The sequence below is a fragment of the Lynx canadensis genome, chromosome D1, assembly GCF_007474595.2.
Source record: "Lynx canadensis isolate LIC74 chromosome D1, mLynCan4.pri.v2, whole genome shotgun sequence".
In the NCBI taxonomy this organism is placed as follows: domain Eukaryota; kingdom Metazoa; phylum Chordata; class Mammalia; order Carnivora; family Felidae; genus Lynx; species Lynx canadensis.
The window spans coordinates 52,496,429-52,510,034 of NC_044312.2; positions in this window are offsets into that span (position 1 = coordinate 52,496,429).

Below are 13,606 nucleotides of genomic sequence, written 5' to 3' on the forward strand. Positions count from 1 at the left end.
AAGAGTAGCGACCTAACACATGTACGTGCATGACATTTATAATAAATCGGTTACAAAACCGAGATTGATACGTTGATAGACAAAACGTCCAATGGGGATATTAAAGAAGAAATTCACAGGAAAAAAATTGTGGCCAGTAAGTATATCATAATCTTCTCAGCCTCACTTACTATTTTTTTTTTCATACAAGGACACTGGCACTTAGAAGAGGTAAGTAATGTCAAAAATCACTCAAAGAGTAAGTGGAACCTGGAACCAGTGTGAACCTGGTTTCTCTTTCAGTTGCTTGTCTTTAAAGAATGTTTTCTTGTTGATGTTATTTTTGTGTTTTGCTTTTCCAAATAAAAAGTTTTATGAACTTCTTGGGTTTTAAAATTAAAGCAAAACAAAATTTGAAATTATGTTAGAATATTTACTGCAATTGTGTGAAATATATATATTAAAATAAAAAATGGAACACTTAATAACGACAATTTTGTTATTTATATATCCATCTCTTTTTCTTTAAAGTAAAATGTCTGTTTACTTCTTCTATGCCAAGAAATATTCTGGGTACAAGTGGCAGAGAAATGTAACCCGTGTCCTCAAGCACTTTACCAATGTAGGGGGTAGACAGATATATAAATAGACAATCTTAAAATCAGCTTTGTTGAGTATAGCTACTTATAGTAAACATGTTTTGTTAATTCTAACAAATACTGTCTGATTTATAAAATGCCCTTGGTGGGTAATCATGCCATCTGCACATAATAGAGATTTACAACATTTTATCTAAAATCCTTAGGGCCAGATATGTCTTATAATTTGGAATTTTGAATGGTAATATGGTGCATAGTCCAGAGATTACATAATACCCCTAGCAAGGTCTGGGGAAGAAGCCCATAATCAAACATATTAATATTTCTGCAGCAGTATAAACATTCACACTACGTGGTTTTACAGCAGCTCAAATCAGTTTGTGTATCAAATGAGTGATGCAAAATGCTGTTTTGGGGCTCCTGGGTGGCTCAGTCAGTTAAGCGGCTGGCTCTTGGTTTTGGCTCAGGTCATGATCTCATGGTTCATGAGTTCAAGCCCCACGTGGGTTCTGCCTTGACAGTGCAGAGCCTGCTCGGAATTCTCTCTCTCCCTCTTTCCCTGCCCCCCCTCAAAATAAATAAATAAACTTAAAAAATGCTCAGCTTTCAGAATATGTTGGATTTCAGAATTGCAAACAAGACTTATGGATCTATGATATTTTTTCTTTCTTTTTAATATGTATTAATTTTATTTCTCTGTCTTTTTGCATGCACCAGCTAGACCTATTTAAATAATGTTAAACAACAATGGGCAGAGTGGTCAGACTTGTTTTATTCCTAATTTAGAGATCTGTGTCTGATGCCCCTAAGAAAGAATCACTTGGCTGAGGGTTTAAAATAGGAATATTAAACATATTAAGGAAGAATTATTTTATTCTAACTTGAAAAATGAAAATGTTAAATTTCATCAAATGCAGTTAGGGGATGTTGAAATAATTATCTACTTTTATTTTTTATTATTAGCCTACTGATAAATTTCTATTGCATTATTCAGTTTTCCTATATTGAAACTGGGTGTATTCCTATTGGATTATTGAATCAGCAATATTAAGTTGTTAAACTGAGTTTTGAAGCAGTTAATTTACAGTTTTGAATTTATGTTCATGGTTTAGATTGTTTTATTTTCCTTGTTTTCTGCATAATATCTTATCACCTTTGGGGACCAGGATCCAATATGCCATGTGGAATGAATTGGGTACATTCTCCATCTTCCACTGTCTAGAATATATTAGGATGGATGTATTTATGTATCTCCCTTTTTTTTGTATTTATGTATCTCTTGAATACTTTTAATTTAATCACTATTAAATCTCTCAGGATCTGCTGTCTTTTGGGCAAACAGTTGTCAAAGAGCTTCCCATGATTCTTCCTCAGTTCTTGGTTTGTTCTGATTTTCTATTTCTTCTGTAACTTTTCCAAATTTGATTGTCTTTTATTACATTGGGAAGATTAGAAGTTAGAGGAGGCATTCTTACCCTGCCCAGCTGTGAATGTATATGTCTTTGCATTGTGGAATTTCTGAGGGTTTTTATTTGCTCTTTTAATTGTCGTGTGTGTGTGTGTGTTGTTGTTGTTGTTGTTGTTGTTGTTGTTGTTGTTCTTTGTTTAGTTTTGTTTTTTTAACTTGAGATTTCATTATAGAAGAGATTTGATTTGGGCCCAATTGTTCATCAATTTATTTTTCGCTGTGCTATCTTTGAAATTATGCTTTTAAGAATAATTGGGTTCCCAGAAAATCACTGCCTGAAAGAACACGAGACATCATCTGGTCTAGTCTATTGATTTTAGACATGGGAAAACTGAGGTCTCAGCTAGTAACATAATTTACACAAGTTACAGTGTCCAGAACAAAACCAAGCTCAACTTAGCTAAGAAATGCCTTTTGGAAGCAAGCATAGCAATGGAACATCATACAAATATTTCCCTTCCTTGCTCACTTCAGAGCCACTGCTTACTCCTGGATCCCATGCATGATGCCCTCCACTGTGTGTAGATAGGAACACAAGAGCAGCATGGTGTCCAGCAGCCCGATGGATGTGGCTGCAAGCCTTTTAGCTCTTGTCTCCAGGGATAGGTGATCAAATCAATAAAACTCTTAGACACAGGCATACAATAAAAGGAAAGGCAGGAGCAATCTTAAGCCCTGTCAGTGATCCTGAATTCTTCCTTCAGTTCACATCACTTGTATTCATATGAAACATTGCCCCAAACCCATTTCAGGGCATTACTTATTTGTTTTATTATTCACATAAAAATTACCAAAATATGAAACAGTAAAGCTTTGAGTTAAAGGAGTGAGAACTGTATTGTGTGGGGAAAGATCGATCTCATCAATTATGAAGATGGCTGTTGATGTTACACTAGATGTTCATTACCTGCCATACTGTATACTGACCATGAAATCATGTTATGGCCAAAGCAGGTGTGGGTTCTGATACTCACTCTTGCCTCTATCAATAAACATGACAAGGATGGCCCTTTACTCTATGAACGTTCAGATATAGAAAACAAGTCAGTGAGTTAATCTGCTTCTCCAAGAGCTGGACTTAATGAAACTTCTTTTTTTTTTTTTTTTCCATCTCCACTTGAGGCCTGATTAAATAACTTTTGTTTTTAACTTTTTTTTCTGGGCACTGCAAATCATCATGCCTGTTTCTTCATGCATAATGAATATACAAAACAAAATAAACTTGCACTGCTGAAGAACATGAATCAGGAATAGAGATGCTGATCTCCTGTCCCAGGGGTCTAGGCCAGCCTAGTCAGACAGGCAAGGCTTAAAGGGCAGAGAGACTATCTGAAGGATGGGAGAATGAAGCCCTAGTGGACAAATGTGTAAGGAAGCCCTCCTCTGGGAAACTTAGGGTATTGGAGTGTTTTTATTTTAAGTTTATTTTTATTTTTTTTGAGAGACACACAGAGAGCCAGCAGGGGAGGGGCAGAGAGATAGGAAGAGAGAGAATCCAAGCAGGCTCCACACTGTCAGCACACCGCTGGACGCAGGATTTGAACTTCATGAACCATGAGATCATGACCTGAGCTGCAATCAAGAGTAGGACGCTTAACCGACAGAGCCACCCAGGTGCCCCTACAGTTTTTAAAATTTGAATCTGACAATAGTTTGAAGTGTTGTGCCCAGAGCAGGAAAAGGGGGGCAACACTGAGAAGATCAAGATGTACATAAACAGAGTCCAAGTTTACAAAAAATAAAAAAAATAAAAAAAATATTTTGTGATGGATAGGTATTAAATGATGTAATGAGTATAAAGCACCTAGCATCAGGGCATGGCATATAGTGCTCAGTAAATGTTGGCCATTATTAGAAAATAGATTTTTAAATGTCTATCTCTGTTCCTTTAAAACTTAAAAATAAAAAAAAACCTGTACATTGTCTTCCTTTCCATCATCAACTCTTGTCAGCTAATACTGACAAAATATTTTCCAAATCTGGTTAATTTTCACCACTCCCAGGACTTCCTTTTGGAACTACCATCATCTTTCAGTCACAGTAGCTCCCAAATTGGTGTCTCCATTAGCACTCTCGTCCCTGCAGTGTGCCCATAACCCAGAAAAATCATCCAAGTCCCTTCTTGTCTCAGGCTAGCTCCATGGCTTTCTAATACAGTTAGCAGGTGACACTACCAGGGCTGTGAGGCCGCCACATGATCTGTACTCCGGCCACCTGTCTAGCTTCCTCTCCTATCACTGCCCCTCTCTTACTCTACTTTTCTAGCAGATCTTCGAGGAAGACAAACTAGCTCCTACCCTAAACCCTCTGCACTTGCTTTGTCGTCTGCCATAGCTATTCTCCTGATGTATCATCCAGTCTCTTCTTCCAGTTTGTATTCAAACAGAAGATTCTTTGGGAAGATTACTCCAATGGCTCCAGTACCTAAAATCGTACCTTCTCTTCCTTCTCCATTCCTTTGCTGCCTCCCCCACCCACACACACACTGTCCATTTCTTTTTAACCTGAAGATTTACTATATACATTTATTGATTTTCTAGTTTGAAGCATGTTCCTCCTATAAAATGTAAACTCCACACAGGCAGAGATTTTATCTGTCTTCTTTACTACTATGTCTTCCAGGATGTGGTACCCTAAGATAGGTGCTCACTAAATATTTTTAGATAAATGAAAGAATACAAAGGTTTTTTTTTTAAGGATGTGTATTTGTATTTGGAATAGCATGCCAAATACATACAATAAAAGTACAACAACTAAGAGGGGGATGTAAACGTTAGAAGAAAAAATGTGGGCAAATAAAAATTAAACTAGTGTGAATAATTTTCCATGAAGTTCGTTTCATAATCGTCGTTTTGTACACTTGCTAGATCAGTCATATACTTGACTTTGTCAACACTTATTGCCAACCCTCTGTGTATCAGGGGATTTCAAATTCATGGTATATATATATCAACCAATTCTGAGGAGTTGATATTATTCTGCCCTCTATTTATCAGAGAGGAAGACCAGAGCTCAGAAAGCCATGGTTACTTGTTTACCATCACTCAGACAGTGGATCCACAATATTTAAGTAAGGATGTTAGTAATACTGAAGCTCAGGCTTTCCTGTGTCCACGAACACATTTTGAAAGATTTTACCCCCTGTCTCTGCTGCTTTCGAGCTGTGTGACATTATTCTGATCACTTGCCCCCTCTGATTTTGTTTCCTTTGTAAGATGGAAGAAAGCAGATTTAGTCTGCTTATCTGAAAAAGTTGGTGCCCATTTAGAGGAATCAATGAATGTGAAACACTGAGTAAGGAGGTTAGTTATGTGTACCACTTCAGGGAGAAAAATCTTTCTGTAGTGGGAACACACTGAGCCAATGGAGAAAGGGAAGCTGAGAAGAGAGGCTAATGAGAAGACGTTGACACTGATTGAGGTTTGTATCCAGCCATTCCTTCTTTTCCAACCATTGCCAAATAGTAAATCCCCTGATTTGACTTATACTGGCAAGGCAGCTGTCACTCACAATATTAAGCTGTGTGGTTAACACAGACCTCCTCACTGACCTGCTAGGATCCCTGCTGATAGAGCCCCCATCACACGGGAGGCCTTTATGCTTACTCCATTTGTACACTTTTTTTTTTTTTCGATCTGTACACATTTATATCATCTATGTGACAGTATGGTTCAGGAGAGTAATTTTGAAAAAGACCGAGTGTCTGCCTTCAAAGAGCTCCAACATTAGCACATGGTGAAATGACATTTGAAAAAATTATATATGAAATGAGCCCTGAAGGATAAGTCAGAGTCTACACCACCTCTGATCTATTTACACAGACCTCTCTTTAAATCAGACTTTAATACCCTTTGCAAATTCAAAGTTTTAGATAATGTTCCTAGAGGGAAAAAATGGCATTTCAGGTCAAATGGTCATGTTAGGCTCACAAATACATATTAAGAATGTCATATAGGGGCGCCCGGGTGGCTCAGTGGGTTAAGCATTGGACTCTTGATTTTGGCTCAGGTCATGATCTTGTGGTTAGTGAGTTTGAGCTCCACCTCCAACTATGCATTGACAGTGTGGAGCCTGCTTAGGATTTTCTCTCTCTTCCTGTCTCCCCCACTTGTGCTCTCTCTCTCTCTCTCTCTCTCTCTCTCTCTCTCTGAAAAATAAGTAAATAAACTTTAAAAAATGCCATATACCTTGCAGTGTTACCTGTTCCTGAGTATATACTCTAGGGAAGTGATTTTTAACCTTTTGAGAACTCATAGACATCTCAGAGAAACCAGTATCTTCCTTTCCACAGAAAAATGTACACATAAAAACTTTGCATACAACATCATGAGTTTCTTGGCACCTGACTGAAATCCCTACCATGCAAAATGAACCAATGACTCTTTCAGCAGCCTTCTCTTTGAGGTAAAGACTCCTCTGAAGCCCACCCACGGGCAGGTGCTAAGTGCCTCTGTTGATGGGATCATGGCAGAAATGATAGGTGACTTGCTAAAGAGCTTCACAAATATGGTTTACCATCTATCCCCTGATGTCGTGAAGTTACACCTCACTAGATGAAGTTCTTAAGGAAAACAAGCCATTCAGTTTGACTTGTGTTTGCAAGAGTGGGTCATTCTCCAAAAAACCAGCATCTAGCTCTGGAGTCTTTCTATCAAACAAATGTTGAGTTATACAGACACTGTCTGTAAGGCATTATGCATTTCCTCTCCACTACTGCACAACATGCTTCCTAGCCATAGTTATTGAATTAATCAATGACATTTTATTTTTATTGCACCATTCTGGAAAAGCCACTCATACCCCTTTCCAGTAATACTGAAAAGAAAAAATAATCCATACCACCCAATTAAGAATAAAACATATGTCTTCTCGATAACATCTGAGTAGTGGCAGATGCAATGGCCATTGGCTTTTGAAGTTACTCAACATTAAAGGCAAGATAGACTGTCAGGGTAATACTTGTAAGCAGATAAGTTTCGTTACAACCACTAAAAATATAAAGGGGGGGAGAAAAAAGAAAAGAAAAGGAAAAGAAAAGAAGAAAAAAGAAAGAAAAAGAAAGAAAGAAAGAAAGAAAGAAAGAGAAAGAAAGAAAAAGGGAGGAAGGAATGAAGGAAGGGAAAGAAAGAAGGAAAGAGAGAAAGAAATAAAGAGGAAGGAAGGAAGGATGGGAAGAAAGAAAAAGAAAGAAAGAAAGAAAGAAAGAAAGAAAGAAAGAAAGAAAGAAAGAAAAAGAGAGAGGAAGGAAGAGAGAAAAGAAAGAAAACATTAAAAAAGTAAGAGGTCTCAGATGTCCTCCTGTCTACAGCCAGAAGCAATAATAATAACATGCATTTATTGAGCACTTTCCTTTCTACGAGTTCAAAGAGCTGTACCATGTAATATTTAATTCGCCCCTACCATAGCAGTCTGATTTATGACTGCTCTAGGGCCCAGGGCTTGAGAAAGAAAGATCACTCATCAATGGTCTTGGCTGATTAAAGTTGCTGAGGGCATATTTCCTGGCATTAGAATAGAGAGAGATCTAAAATCTAGAATGGGGGTGGGGTGGGAGGATAGATGTTGTTTGCTAACATAGAGTGGGGGCACAATGTCAAGATGAAGCCGTCCCAGAGGAGGAGAGCCCACCAGGAACTCTCCTGAGTGGCACGACTCTGTGAGTATGCCCAGGATTAGGCTGGCATTCCCAGCCTTTAGCTCCATAAACTCTATCTGGTTAGTGGCCCATCGCTGATGTAACTCAAATGACTTTCTGGACTATGACCCAACTCATAAGGCACAAATTCAGGTTCAACCAGAATACCTATCAGTATATTCACTTAAATAGCAAATATATGCCTTTAAGTGACTTACCAGCAATGTTTGCTCACCAGACATCTGTCTGGTTTCCCAGTTTCAAAACAACAACAAGAATAGCAAACAAACAAATAAACTTGGGGACTGAAGCAGTGGTTATGTAATGTGCATGGGATCAGATCAAAGGGATTTTTTTTCCTGTTCTTTGAAGTCAATCATAGATAGACTCTCTCCTTCTTCATCCCTACCCCTTTCTAGCCCCCTCCATTTTTCACTCATATATACAGGTCTTTGACATATGATTTTCTCCACCTACAATACTCTCTCACCACACACAAACACATACACACACATACACACACACACACACGTCTTGCCAACTCCTGTCATTCCTTAAATATCACCCTAGGAAGTGTTCTCTGAGGTCCAATTCCAGGCTAAATTTCAGTATGTGCTCCCACAGCTCCGCACACTTCTCTCTCCTCATCATCAGAATTTATATATGTTTATGATACAGCACTTAAAATGTGGTGTAATAGTTAACTTATATTTCCCATGACACCATAAGTTCTCTGCGGACAGAGGTGAGTAGCATCTTGTTCATCATTCTTTCCGTAGCACCTAACAAGGTATCCAGCATATTTTGCACATACTGAGCTCTTCATAACAACACAAATTACAGGCTAACGTGTCTACAGCATTCAAATGTAGCAGACACTGTAGTAAGCATTTTGCATGTATTAGTTTATAAACTCTCCACAACTTGCATTTATATGCTATGGTCAGCATTTTCAGAAGAAGAAAAGTGAGTATCCCAGAGATGGTCACTAACTTAGTTTGAGGGTTCCAGAAGCAAACCCCGAACATAGGATTCAGATGCAAGTTGACTTGTGAGATGATCCCAAGAAACCTCTCTGGGGAATTGAGGACATAAGATGGGAAAGGGAAACAGCCAGGAAAAGGTGCATTATCCAGCCAGAGACCACTGTGGGTAACTAGAATCTAATCCCACTGGGAAAGTGGGATTAAGGCAGTCAGTACAACACATACCTGAAAGTTATCTCAGCAGACTAAGCACTTTGGGCTATTTATATACCACCTTCCATGAGTCATTGGTTGAGGCCTGCTAAGGGTGGGTTTGAGGGACATGATTCTCCAGTTTTGCTGACCTGCTGTTCTCGCCAACAAGCAGTTTGAAGGCACGTATAGTGTATTATAGTGGGAAGCGCACCCATTGATATGAGAGGAGTTCCACTCAAGGTCCCACTTTTTTTGTCAGGAATAATATTGGGACATGAACCTGAGTCTGTTGTTGGACTTTAAAGTGTACGCTTTTGATGACCATTTCTATACACATGTGTTAAAAAAAAAAGTAAAGAAAAAGGAAAACCTAAACAAAATGAAGAAATGAAGATTGTCACAAAAGATTTTTTACTGGAGCTAAGATAAGGTTTCATGAAGCTTCTCTGTGTAGTAACTGGAATGTTCATGTTGTTTGGATTCAGTGTCTCTCCTTTGGGATTGCTGCACCACTCTGTCAATTTTCTTTCTCTTTATACTTCCTCTGGTAAGGGGACTCCTGCACTTTGATGCTCTATATTCTTTTTCCAGATATGATAATGTACTGATTTGGGAGCAATCACGTCTTGACCTATCCTGAGAGTCATGATGTTTCTATGGTGACCACCCATATATCAGCTCTCAGCTGCTATGCATTGATTTTCTTGGTCAAAAGCTCAGATATCTGAGGGCACAGCTTACAGTGGCCAGAAAGCCCTGTATTCTGCCCATATGTTTCTTCTTTATTCTGTCTCTTTCATACACATCATCTCATTCCATGTCATTTCGAAAATTAATTTGCAGCCCTAAATTTAATCAGTCTATTTTGCTGGTGTGGGGATGGCTCACCTCTTATAATGTAATAGCTTTGTTTTGAGAAGAGCTGCTTGTTAATTCAGCTTTTGTCAATCAAATCCTTTTGTAAAACAAAGAATTATCTCCTACAGGTTAAAATCGCAGCCACACTATTAGCCAGGGTTTGTATGCTTTCTCCACTTCTATTAGTGAAATAAATCCTTTCATTCATTTCAACAAATATTGATGAAGTACCTACTGTGTGTCAACCACTGTGGTGGTGACCGAAACACGAATAAGACATGCTTCTTGTTCTGAAAGTCTAACAGACATAAGAGTGCAATGTCAGTATGCAGTGATACATGGTATCATAGAGTTAAACATAGAGTGGTATAAAAAAAAAAAAAAAACATGTACAGGATAAAGCAGGGAGACTACAGAAAGGGCGAGGAAGTCAGAGAGATTATAGACATGACATATCTGTTGCATTAGGCTGAAAAAACCAACTCTTGCAAAGGTCCTAAAGTGTAAGCATGCATATTTCATTCAGGTAATTTCAAAATTCCATTTGATCAAAGAGAAGGTTGGAGGGTAGGTATATTGACCATTCTCGATTTGCTCTCCCCCTTCCTCACCACAGATGTATCAGCTCAGCTCTGTGCTATGAGAGGCCCACCTCTCAGATGACCTTTGTAACTTGGGCTAATTCCTTACTGAGAGCCTGGTGGGTTAAATACAGACTTTTTCCTCAAGTAAGAAGTCTGAACTTTATTCTACAGGCGAGTGACATTTCAAAGTGTGTCCCATAGATGAGTTGGATTAGGGGGAGGGAATAAAGCAGAGAACAAGGGATAAATAAGTGCTGTTTGGGTTCTCCACCTGAACCTCAACTGAAACAACTGTGCTCATAGCTGCTTTAAGGTGAGATTTATGAACTAGAATTTGCCCAACAGTGGAAGGAAGGAAGGAAGGAAGGAAGGAAGGAAGGAAGGAAGGAAGGAAGGAAGAAGAAAGAGAGGGAAGAAGGGGAGGGAGGGAAGATGGAAGAAAGGAAGGGAGGGAGGAAGGGAAGATAGCATGATAACTTGGAGGCATAGAATTTGAAAGGTTTTTACACAGGGAGTGAAATGATCATGTTTGTGATTTAAAAAGAACCTTCTGTCAGAAGGGTAGGGCATGAAATGGAGGATGTGAAATTAAGAAAGGGAGACCAGTGAGGAGGCTGATACAATACATCAGGTAGGAGGTGATGAGACCCAATCTAGGAGTGGATATGTGGTTAGGTAGAGGAAGGGTTGGAGCCAAGATATTGTTAAAGCATATAGCAATTGGTCTTAGTGAAGCACTGCCTTCCAGGAAAATAATAATATGTGCCCGAAAGGTTGTTGTAAAGATCAAATACTATGAAATATGTTTTAAACTACATAGAGTAGTGCAAATATTAATCATCAGTGTTATTTCAACTAGATCATAACTCTCTTTATTCCTACTCAGTATTCTTTCTACAAGCCCCTCCCATGATTCATTGTAAATTGAGCTTTGAACTAATTGGATTTGCTGAAAGCAATAGAGAATGTCATTTGGCTACTTCCTCTCTAGGGAATGTTGATATTCAAATCTCCAGATCATTATTTAGCATCCCCACTTCCAACAAGGGAAATTTAAAATTGGATCTCACGTTAATCTCTAAAGCAAGTTCTCATTTGCTTCCAGAATGAGCAAATATTTGAACCTGAGAAAGAGGATCTTTTCTGCAACTTACAACACGCCTTTGACCAAATTATCCAACAGTGGTAGATCCTGATATTCTAAGGGAGTGTGTAAGAATTGCGGCTTATACCCTGTGTTATTAATAATGAGAATGATGATAATGAAAATTATGATGATGAAGGTGATAATTGTCATATCTACCATAATTTAGCACCTACTTGTACCAGGAAATACGCTAAATGCTTTCTACAGTAATTGTCTGATTTAAGCCCTACAATAATGATCAGTATTATCACCATTTTATACCTCAGGAAAATGAAGCTCAAAAAATGTAAGTAACTTGTCTAATGTTATGTAATTAGTAATATATAGAACAAAGATTTGTTCCTGGCTTAGTCTCCCTGGCTCCAGATCTCATAGTCACTTTTTCTAGATGGAGGGATCAAGCACCCAGAATCCTCTTACTCCTCACCGTGCCCCCCACCTCCCACCAGTCTCACTAAATGAGTCTTTGCCTTATCTCCAAAACTTTTTGCCTGAATACTCTGGCCCTGTCACACTAGAATGGATCTTCCTGATTGGGGCTGTCAATACATTGAGCAGGTCTCCATAAGCAGAGAAAGTGACAGGGTCTCACACAAGACCAACAGATGGCTTTGTCTGTCACTCTCAGAAATGTGGGCTTCATGTGTCAGGTTAGTCTAATAGAACTGGTGAGAGATGGAGACATTCTTCTAGCTTCATGCTAATGTGGACTGTAGACAGAGAGAAATTGGGTAAGAGGATTCATAGCATGCACTCAAGCTATTTTACTGTGAACTGAAACCCATACACTGTAGCTATATAGAGGGCTTAAGGGGATTTATGGTAGAACCAAGCCAAGTTTTCTCATGAAGTTTTCAATTCTCTCACTCTACTTCCCAAGAAGAATATGCCTCAGCAGTGTGGCCAGTTCCTTTTTCCAGCCCTTTTTTCTCAATTTAAGAGTGAAGATTCTGAAACCAGACTGCCAACATGTATAGCCCAGCTCAGCCACCCCCACTACATGCCCTTCAGTGAATTTTTTAACTTCCCTGAACCTATATTCTCATGTATGCAATACAAAAAGGGACAGCACCTTTATCATGGGGTTTTCAAGTGGGTAAAATGTTATCATATACGAAAAGAGCTTGGCTTAAAATTGAACACAAAAAAGATCTCAATACATGATACTAATATAATCATATATATGTATGTGTGCATTGTATACATACATATTTTCAGGTTATGTATTATATGCATATGTATTTTCAGATTATGGACAGAGAGCATATGTAACAGAGAATGCCTCAATTTGGAGTCTTGTTTTGAAATCCTTCTTTGTAAGTTCCCTGAGTCTCTATTTTCTCATCTATAAAATGAGAAAGGACAATCACAGCTCATTTAGTAATATAATATGAATAAAGAGGTTAATGCAGACATGCCATTTAATAAATCAAAGTTATTATTCTAGAGAAGGATACGGAGGCCAGGGAAGCAAAGGAGAGATGAGTCATAAAGACAGTTGTACTATCATTTTCCCCCTTTTTCTAAGAACACATTTTAAATGTACTGCTTAGCTCCTCTGACCCTCAGCTTTCTCATTGGCAATGTAGAAATAACAAACTTGCTGATGACTGTATAGATGGTAGCTGTAAGTTATATAGATATAGATGGAGGTGTAGGTGTAGACATAGACATGGCTAAAAGGCTAGAATAGAGCCTGTTACATAGTGGTTGCTAAATATATCTTAGTTTTCTTTTCTGTCCTCCTTCTTTCCTTCTCTCCTTCTCACTCAGATGTTCATGTCCAAATATCTAGATCCTGGATTACTTTTTACTCTGTATTATGATGACCCAGGTTGATCTTAACCCCTTTCTACACTAGCCTAATTAGATTCTAAAATTCTTGGGAATAGGACCAATGTCTGGTTCGTTTTGTGTCTTTTACAGTCCCTGGAAGGTACCTGGCATATAGAAGAGAGTCTACAGATGCATGTTGAATGTGTGTTGTTTGTCAGTAAGTGGGGAGAAAATTCAATTCATACTTAGCCGCTGAAGGGAGGAAGCAAGATGGTTATGAAGAAGGTTGTGAAAGTAATGTCTTGACTTAATGTGAGGAACAAGAGCATTAATAGCATTGGTAACGGTCATAAGATTTAGGGTAAAAGGAGATGATTAA